Here is a 9,618-nt window from a genome sequence, read left to right as displayed (position 1 = left end):
TGGAAGTTCATGGTTCACGTATTGCTGAAGCTTGGCTTGGAGAATTTTGAGCATTACTTTACTAGCGTGTGAGATGAGTGCAATTGTGCAGTAGTTTGAGCATTCTTTGGCATTGCCTTTCTTTGGGATTGGAATGAAAACTGAGCTTTTCCAGTCCTGTGGCCACTGCTGAGTTTTCCAAATTTGCTGGCATATTGAGTGCAGCACTTTCACAGCATCATCTTTCAGGATTTGAAATAGCTCAATTGGAATTCCATCACCTCCACTAGCTTTGTTCATATTGATGCTTTGAGGTCTTAAACCAGTACAATTGCTATAAGCTTCAGTGTTCTCATCTGTACAATGACCATCCAATTGACCCTATTTATAGGTGAAATGAAGACCATGTGGTCTTGGTGTGATTGATTCCATTCCCACTTAGGGGGTAGATTTTGACTGATAGAAGCCCAAAAGTATAGTCCTGTGTCCCTTACCTGGCAAATGGTTCAGAGATGAACAACCCAATTTATCCCAATCAGCATAGCATTTGAAATAGATTTTGTTATGTTCAAAATATATCAAGCTCATCCCATCTACTAATGATCCTACCAAAAGATCTTATTCTCATCCAACTGACGATATACTTAGACAGTGATTTTCTTTGCCCCATAAAATGTGGGTGGAACTTTCATATGCCATTTCCAAGTGGAAGTTTTGAGGGCCCGCTTGTAGTTCAGCTGTCTCTCTTCCCTCTGCCACAAGAGTAATATACCCTAGAAACTGGTTGTTCCTTCAGTGTTAGTCCCAGAATAAAGAGGACAAGGATGGAGTCTCAGCTCTTCCACAACTGCCAATATGCAAGTTGGATGAGAAGCAAACTTTTATTGCCTTGTAAAACACAAGGTCTGGTGGTTATTTGTTACCACAGCACAACTTAGCCAAGGCTGGCTCATACATTATTTTTTGGACCAGAATGAGCATTTTCCAAGAGTGGGGACCTAACCTGATTTTGTCCTTTAGGAATGAACATCTGGGAGAAGAGGCTGTCTCTTTCTTCAGATGCTGTGCTATATTGTTGTGTCACCAGGAACTGCTGTAGTATTTTGTTATTATAGTAGATATCAGTCAGAGGAAAGAACAGACAGAGAGAACAACACAAAGAACTGCCGAGAAAGGGAACAAGAGCCCTAATCTTAAATTAATGCCTGAAGCTGACCTACCTTTGAACTCCTCAGTTAAATGAACCAAAAACAATAAATTTTTATAGTTTAAGATAATTTCAGTTGAATTTTCTTTTATTTGCAACCAAAAGCATTGATAGTGGCTGATTCAAATTTCTTTCACAGTATCCATTCAGAAGAATAGAATTTGAGAAGCTTGAAAACAGGACATTAACATGAGATGATAATTTCTGATAAGTATGTGAACTAATGGACTTCCCTGGTGGCTCAGATGGTAAAGTGTCTGTTTACAATGTGGGAGACCTGTGTTCTATCCCTGGGTCAGGAAAATTGTGGCTGAAAAAGGACAAAGGTAAAACTCAGAACATTTCCAGAAGATGAGCAACTCTTGAGATTAGGTTTTCCACTGTGAGATGGTAGGCAAAAACTGAGTGGAGGATAGGATGAAGAAGAGATGGTCTGTTCTTTCACATATGCTGATTCTGTACTTTCCTGTTCCTACAGTGCTGGTAGTGCTTCTCTCTGCTTTAGCTAAATGGTGTGTGTTCACTCAGTTCTATCTGACACTTTGCGACTCCATGGACTGTAACCTGCCAGGCTCCTCTGTCCAGGGAATCTTTCATGTAAGAATCCTGGAGCAGGTTACCATTTCCTCCTCCAGGGGACCTTCCTGACCCAGGGATAGAACCGATGTCTCTTGCATCTTCTGTATTGGCAGGTGGATTCTTTACCACTGTGCCACCTGGGAGCCCCTTAGCTAACCTACAGGACTGCAAACACTGCCTGCTTAACTGGATATTCATTTCCACCCTACCCTGTTTTGTCACGGTCCATACTTTTAGCAGAGAGCCCTCTTCCTGTATTCATCACTAAACTGGTAGGGGGCTTAATTAATTAGCATTTGTAAGATGTTTCAGCTCTTTAGCGGATTATGGGTAATTAGGAAAGCAGAGCCAAGAGCTTTTATTATCTTCCTCTCTGCTGGTCCCTTTTCCTGCCTCTTCTGGAGAGACTGGCATTGATGTTGACTTGAATGAACTTGAACTTGTTATGCTATGTCATTTCATTTTTCATTAAATAGATTCAGAAATCTCCCAGGCCCCATGTGGGAAACACTGTCCAAGGATCAGTCATTTCTCCTATAGACCAGGCAAATTCAACATTGATAAATAATGCAGCTTAAAATCGTCATAAAGGGCAGAGTGTTTGAAAGCCACAGGCAAAACCTGCTGGATCTTGCAGCTTTCTCTTATAAGAAACCCATCCACTAGTCAGCTTGGACATTATAGTTATCCCTTGGTATTCATCTAGTAATTCCCTCCCCAGAAATGGACCATCCTCTGAAAACTAGAGACTTTTACAATGTTCTCCTTTTTTAACATCCTTATTAAATTTGTTTTTTGCTCAATTTTCTTTTTTTTACAACATGGAAGATGAATCAGTTAGGAACTGTATTTGAGGGCTAATAACAGAAACCTGAAATAACATGGTTTAACAAGATGGAAAGGTTTATTTTCTGTCATCCATAGGCAGTCTGGGGGCTGAATTTCTATAGTTATTACAGTTCTGTGACACAATCTGTGCCCTAAGCTTCTAACATTTTGTTCTATCATCATTAGCATGTGGCTTCCAACTTCAAGGTGCAAGGTGGCTACTGTAACTCCAGACATCAAGTCTATATTCCAGGCAGGAAGAAGGAGGAATGAGGAAAATGCAAAAGAGCCTCCTACCTAATTTAGCAGCCATCCTGAAAGCCTTATCTTAGTAGTTACCTGGCTACTGCTGTTTTAAGGTGATGCTGGAAAAAGTAGTTTTGCATCAGTGCATGCTGATGCTCCCGATAAGATCAGGTTTCATTATTAAGGGAGAAGTAACAATTGGTAATTATCAGCTTCTATCACACCACATTCCTGAAGTATGTCTTAAGTAATAAACCTTACCTCAGTAATAATTACTAATGTGTGTACAGTGTGTTAGGTTGTCAAAATTAAACCCTTCAATGGTTATGACTTCTTGGGGTCCTGGGTGATTTAAAAGAACACAGAGATCATTTTATCTGGAAGAACACAAGAAATTTTGTTTGCTACATGGTACTCAGCCATAACCTGTCTAAAAAAGAAGCAGAGGGAGAAACCTTCTCAAAGATTTTAATAAACTCAAACATTATACTGACTTCCCCAGACACCTCCCAGTAGTTTTACCTATAATTACTCTGGAGCAAAAGGGACAGAATATGAGGTTCTAGTGCTTCCTCTGCAGGAGCCCTGTTCAATCTCTTGCTCTTCTGCTTGGATTTATGTCATTTCCAATATCCAACAGTGTGTTTTCAAAGTGAGTTATTTAATGTGTTAGGCATCAACTGGAATGTATCCCAGCTCAGGATGCAGGAGGTCATTGCAGAATTCTAGACTTGGGGCAACAACAAAAGATACTCATTGTGCAACTATCTGACCACTGACCATTTTCAGAACTGTTCTGCCCTACAGATAAAGACAGATGGTTGTGAAGGGGTGGGCAGTAGGGGCAGTACAGAGAAGAGACAAGTAGGAAAAGATTGGACAATCTTCTGAGTTTGATGTTAGGAAAATACCCAGCAGATAGCAAGATAACAGGTGCTCACTCAGTGTTAATTTCCTGGGCTCTTTGTGGTTTTGGGACTAGGAAGTTTAAGAACTGCCAGGGAGATGATCTCACGAACATAAGTTGGCGTTTCATCTCATCTTGTGCTATCATCCAGAAATAATGAGAGAAACTGAGGCCAAAATGCTGAGATCTTATTCAGACCAAGGGTTAGAATTTCCTCCACCACTTTTTTGGGATCATTTAGTATTTGTATGTTAGACCTTACCTAGAAGCTATTTCTGTCAGCAAAATGCAGCTTTCTTCTGTCCCACCACCCACTTCTTGCCCTGTCCTGCCTCCGCCAGCTGTTGTTTTCAGAGAGCAGAAAGCAGAACTAATACTCCCTTTGATTCATTTCTGGTGTCTACTGACGAGGTGTGGTTCAAGTATGTGAGGATGTCATTTTTCCTATGAGATCTCTTTGTGTTGTCTTGTGCTGATGCTATGTTAGAGCAGCCATCAGTATGCAAAGTTCAGAAGCAGTGTCATTGTTTTGAAAGAGCATATGGAATCTGAATTTCACTTCTCCCCTGGGACATATGCTGTTAATTAAAGGCAGATTCTAAAGATTGTAGTCGGCGTATGCATTGTCACACAGGAGAGAACTGAAAAATCGACTAAATGTGTTTAAGCTTCCTGTCAATCATTCTATATTTGAGTGAAAGTAGTGAGTTATTTGTTATATATCACATTTAACAGAGGTGGTTGATATACTGCTTAAAATCCTCCAGTGCATTCCAACTCTTTGATGAAAGCCTGAACTCTCTAGCATAGTCTCTACAACATTTTGTGATCTGGTCTCTGGCCATCTGTCTTTTCAGTCTCATGTTTTAACCACCTTTTAATATGTACTTCATTATCTAGCCATATCAAGCAGATAATAATAAAAGCTCACATTTCTAGGGCCATCATCTATGCTGAACACTTAACATACACACCTCATTTAGCTCCAAGTAGGAATTCCTGGAAATGGGATTGCTGAGTAAATTAAGATCTCAGGGTTATGCCCCTTAGAGATGCTTGTATACATTGTTCATTGTTGATTGATGTTCTGGTCTTTGCAAGTTCTCTGAAACCATCATGTGTCTTTCATCACAGTTTCTACCAGTGTCCTTTAATTCAGTTCCTGGCTGATGCTCCTGGGCTGCAGGGCCATTCTTCCTGCTTCCCCAGGTCTGCCGTGAATGCAGATGCTGGCTTATCTGCATCCTCTGAGGAGCAGCCATTCCCTTGAGACCTCCTGGGCGGCTGTGACATTTGCATTTCAGCATGTAGATTGACACCTGTCCTTTGTTACGCTTAGGGGTGCCCAACCCTGTTACTACCCAGTCTTGGTCAGCTGTTACGGGTCAACGTTGCTTGCCAGAATGTGAAATAATGGCACAGAGGAAATTAACAGCAGAGTAAACTCTATATCTTGATCAATACCTTCTATGCAGGCTGTTCTTGAGCTCTCATTGGTGGAGGACAAAAGTGTGTGTATAGAGAGCACTGTAATGATTCATTATATGTAATTTACTATGAGGATTTATATCAATATGCAGTACATTTTAATAAAAATATATCAAAGATGACTTTATAACAAAACAGCATTTTCAATAGGGTCTAGCTGTACATGTTTTTTCATTTAGTTCTCACAAAAACCTGTGGTTTTAATAACTTAGATTAAGTACTATTATTATTAAAGATGTGGAAACTGAGGCTTAGAACAGCCTCATTGATGTGTTTAAGGTGACATAGAGCAGAACAACTCAGCCAATGTATTGATACAAGAGGGAGTGCACTAATAGTTCTCAGGTTGCACTCAGTCATAGATTTTGCCAGAGAAAAAAGAGAAGGCACAGTAGACATCATTATTATAATTTTAAGGCATTTTAATAGACTAACAATTAATTTCACACATGCACCACAATACAGATTTGTGTTTCTGTTGAACAGTGAAGATTTGCAGGAACACGAGGTCCTGCCTGGCACTGATCACTGGAGCCATGGAGGGCTGTTCTCTTTGCGTGCAACACACCCTCCTCAGTTTCCACAGTCTGCAGTACTCCCCCTTGTCTTTCTCAGAACCCAACTAAGTCCACTCATTCATATTACTATGGCCGTTTGAGGTTAGAACACTGAATAACACACATACCCTCTCTCTGTAGCTCCTCCAAAGCACTCTAGTTTGCCCTTCCCCTCCTTTACAACTGCTCAATGTCCTATCACTTTAACTCAGCAATACAATCAAATTCCTTTCCTGACTCTTTTATCACTCCCGCTTCCCAACACTCTTCACCCCTACTAACAGATGCCTCTCTGAGCACTCTGGGCAGTCCTCTGTCTTTGTCCTACTGTAGTGTACGGTTGTTGCTATTGTTGTTTAGTTGCTAAGTTACATCCAACTCTTTTGCGACCCCATGGACTGTATCCTGCCACACTCCTCTGTCCATGAGATTTCCCAGGCAAGAATACTGGAGTGAGTTGCCATTTCCTTCTCCAGGGGATCTTCCCAACCTGGGGATTGAGCCTGCTTCTCCTGCATCTCCTGTATTGGCATGGGGATTCTTGACCACTGAGCCACCAGGGAAGCCTGTGGTGTACTGTTATTGTCCTTAAATGTGTTGTTCACACAGCTCACTGGCAGCTGAGAGTAACATAAAGTCTTTCCCCCTGAATCTTGAGGCCCAGCTTGCCCAGTAAGGATTTGAATGAGTGGATGAATGAATAAGTGGATGTATGGATGAATGCATGATTTATTGACCAGAACTACTTTCTACTCTCCTGTCCAGAGTAGGGGAGGTGAATATTAAAAGCCATTGGTAGTGACCTGCCCTTGACTTTTGATCAGAGCATAGTATGTGCTTGAACTGCATGTTGGTCGGGTCAGCAATTGCTTCTAAACCAAAAATATCCAGAAGGAAAGAATACGATGCCTTTTTCTTGCCAGAGGAACTCAGAGCAGTAAATATTATTAAATCACAGATAAAGCTGTATGGTCATTTAGTTTTTAAGAATTAAAAAGAACAAGTCTCTAGGATATTAGCACTGAATATAGCTGAGTGTCGAATTTAGCCTTAATTGGCAGTGAAGACAATTCTAGTTCACTTAAGAGAAACAGTTATTAAACAAGACATTATTCTAGCCAGAAAGTAAAAACAACACAAAACAAAAAGCTTCTTTATCTGATCACATTGCTGAAATATTTTAGTTGACTCTTACTTCAACTAAGCATTCTGCCTTCTGCAAATAATGATATTGTATATACACTTACCCAACAGCTAGATTTCTTCCTTTGTAACCATTGCATTTGTACAATTCCCCAATCCAACATTAATTCTGAAGTCAAATGCCAACTTTGTCCTGGTCCTTTCTTAAAAAAGTCATCAAAGTAATACATTCATATGGGTAAAGATGAAGTGGAAGGCTCAGAATAAGAAGCAGCTGTCCCCTGTCCCTCCTCCTCAGAGTCTCTCTCTAGTAGCAATCATTTGAAACTATTTTTAGTTATCTCTTATTTTAACTAACTTAATATTTTGAAAGGCTTGCCTTTACTGCTTTTCTTTATTTATTTTAGATATTATATACTTGACTCCTTGTTAAAGAAGATGGTGACTCAACTCACATCACCCCGCTTCTACTTTGTCTCCTCATCCTCTCCATATGTAAACACTGTTATTTTAAAAACAAAATCTACATCCACTCTTTGTTACTTTTGCCTGAAATAGCTCCTCAAAGTCCCCTTGTTTCTACTCTTGCCTCCTTCATTCTAATCTTAAGAGCAACCAGAGAGCTCCTTCTGAAATGCAAGAAAGATCTTGTCAAGTCTCTGCTCACAACCTTGCGGTGGTTTCTCAACTTACTTGGAGAACAAAGCTCAAGTCCTTATAATGCCCTTCAGAGCCCGGTAGGATCTGATTCTCAATACCTTCTGATCTAGTCCCCTACTACTCTCTGCTTTGTCTACACCTTTCCTGCCATGTTGGTCTATTTGCCAAGCATCTCAGACTCATTCTTACCTTAGAGTCTTCACAAGGGCTGTGGCATCAGAATGTAGCACTCTTTTCCTAAATGTTTCTATAGCCAACACCCTTTCAACCTGCCCCTCTCCTGACTCTTCTAGCATTTTTAGGTCCCTTCATTCTGTTAAGCCTTTTAATTTCTCAATAGCACTTATTACCTTCTAACCTACTGAGTTTATTTTACTTTATGTCTCAGTTTGTTTCTATATTCCTACTCCTTGCTAGAGTGTAAGGTCTGGGGCAACAAGGATCATTTTGTTTACAAGTGTATGCCATATAGCTAGAAGAGTGCCTAGCACCTAGTAACTGCTCAAAGAATTGGATAAATGAATGAATCAATATTATGATTAAATGTGACACAAGGCAATGCCAGGTATAGTACCATGGGGAGGTCATCACTTTTCTTACATAACTTTCTTTTTATCCAAGAGTTTATAACTACCCTTTTCTTCTCTTATCCCATATGTTACTCATTCACTCCAGTTTTCATTGAAATATTCTATAATATCAAAGTTTCACTTTTAAGGAGAATAATTAATGTTTCTCTAATAAAGTATAATTTTGTCTTTGGTGAAAGATTTTTTTTTATCCTGTTAAGAGAGCATTCTTATGCTATTTTAAAACAGCCTTTTAAAGATATAATTCATGGATCATACAATCAATTCCTTTAAAATCTACAGTTTGATGATGTTATGGAAGAATTATGTCCCTCCAAATTTTATATTTTGAAGTCCCAACTTGCAAGACCTCAGAATGTAGCCATATTTGGAGGTAAAGTGTTCAAGGAGACAACTGTTTAAAGTGAGGCCACTAGGGTGGGATCCTAATTCACTATGGCTGGGGTCTTTATAAAAAAGAGAGACAACAGAAGTGCAGATGCACAGAAGGATGACCATATGTGGACAAAGAAGCTTGAGGGTGGCCACCTGCCAGCTAAGGAGAGAGGTCTCAGAGAAGACCAATCCTGCCAGCACCTTGTTTGTGAACTTCTAGCCTATATACATTTCTGTTGCTTAATTCAGCCAGTCTGTGATATTTTGTTATGGCAGACTTAGAAAATTAATACAGGTGTTTCTTTGGTATGTTCACAAGTAGGTGTACCCATCACCACAGTTGTTAACTTTAGAACAGTTTCATGACTTCAAAAAGAATACCCTTTAGCTATCATCACCTTCTGCCTTTTCTGTCTGCTCTAGACTTGGGCAACCACTAATCCACTTTGTGTCTATTCCAAAATTTCGTATTGTAGATATTATATAATATGTGGTCTTTTGTGACTGACTTCTTTCACCCAGCATGTCTTTAAGGTTCATCCATGTTGTAACATGTAAAAGTACTTCATTTGTGTGTGTGTGGCCTAATGCTATTCTTTGTATGGATATATCACTTTTTGTTTATCCATTCACCAATTGATGGATACTTTGGTTGTTTCCACCTTTTGGCTATTATGAATGACCCTCCTATAAACCTGTGTACAAACCTTTGTGTGGACATTTGTTTTTACTTTCTTGGGTATATACCGAAGAATGGAATTGCAGGGTCTAGCATATTCAAAAGCAGAGACATTACTTTGCCAACAAAGGTCCATCTAGTCAAGGCTATGGTTTTTCCTCTGGTCATGTATGGATGTGAGAGTTGGACTGTGAAGGAGGCTGAGCACCGAAGAATTGATGCTTTTGAACTGTGGTGTTGGAGAAGACTCTTGAGAGTCCCTTGGACTGCAAGGAGATCCAACCAGTCCATCCTAAAGGAGATCAGTCCTGGGTGTTCATTGGAAGGACTGATGTTGAAGCTGAAACTCCAATACTTTGGCCACCTGTTGTGAAGAGCTG

This window comes from Bison bison, unplaced genomic scaffold (genome assembly GCF_000754665.1).
Source record: "Bison bison bison isolate TAMUID 2011002044 unplaced genomic scaffold, Bison_UMD1.0 scf7180017864291, whole genome shotgun sequence".
NCBI classification, from domain to species: Eukaryota; Metazoa; Chordata; class Mammalia; order Artiodactyla; family Bovidae; genus Bison; species Bison bison.
The sequence above is the reverse complement of the archived record's forward strand: the minus strand, read 5'-3'. Positions refer to the sequence as shown.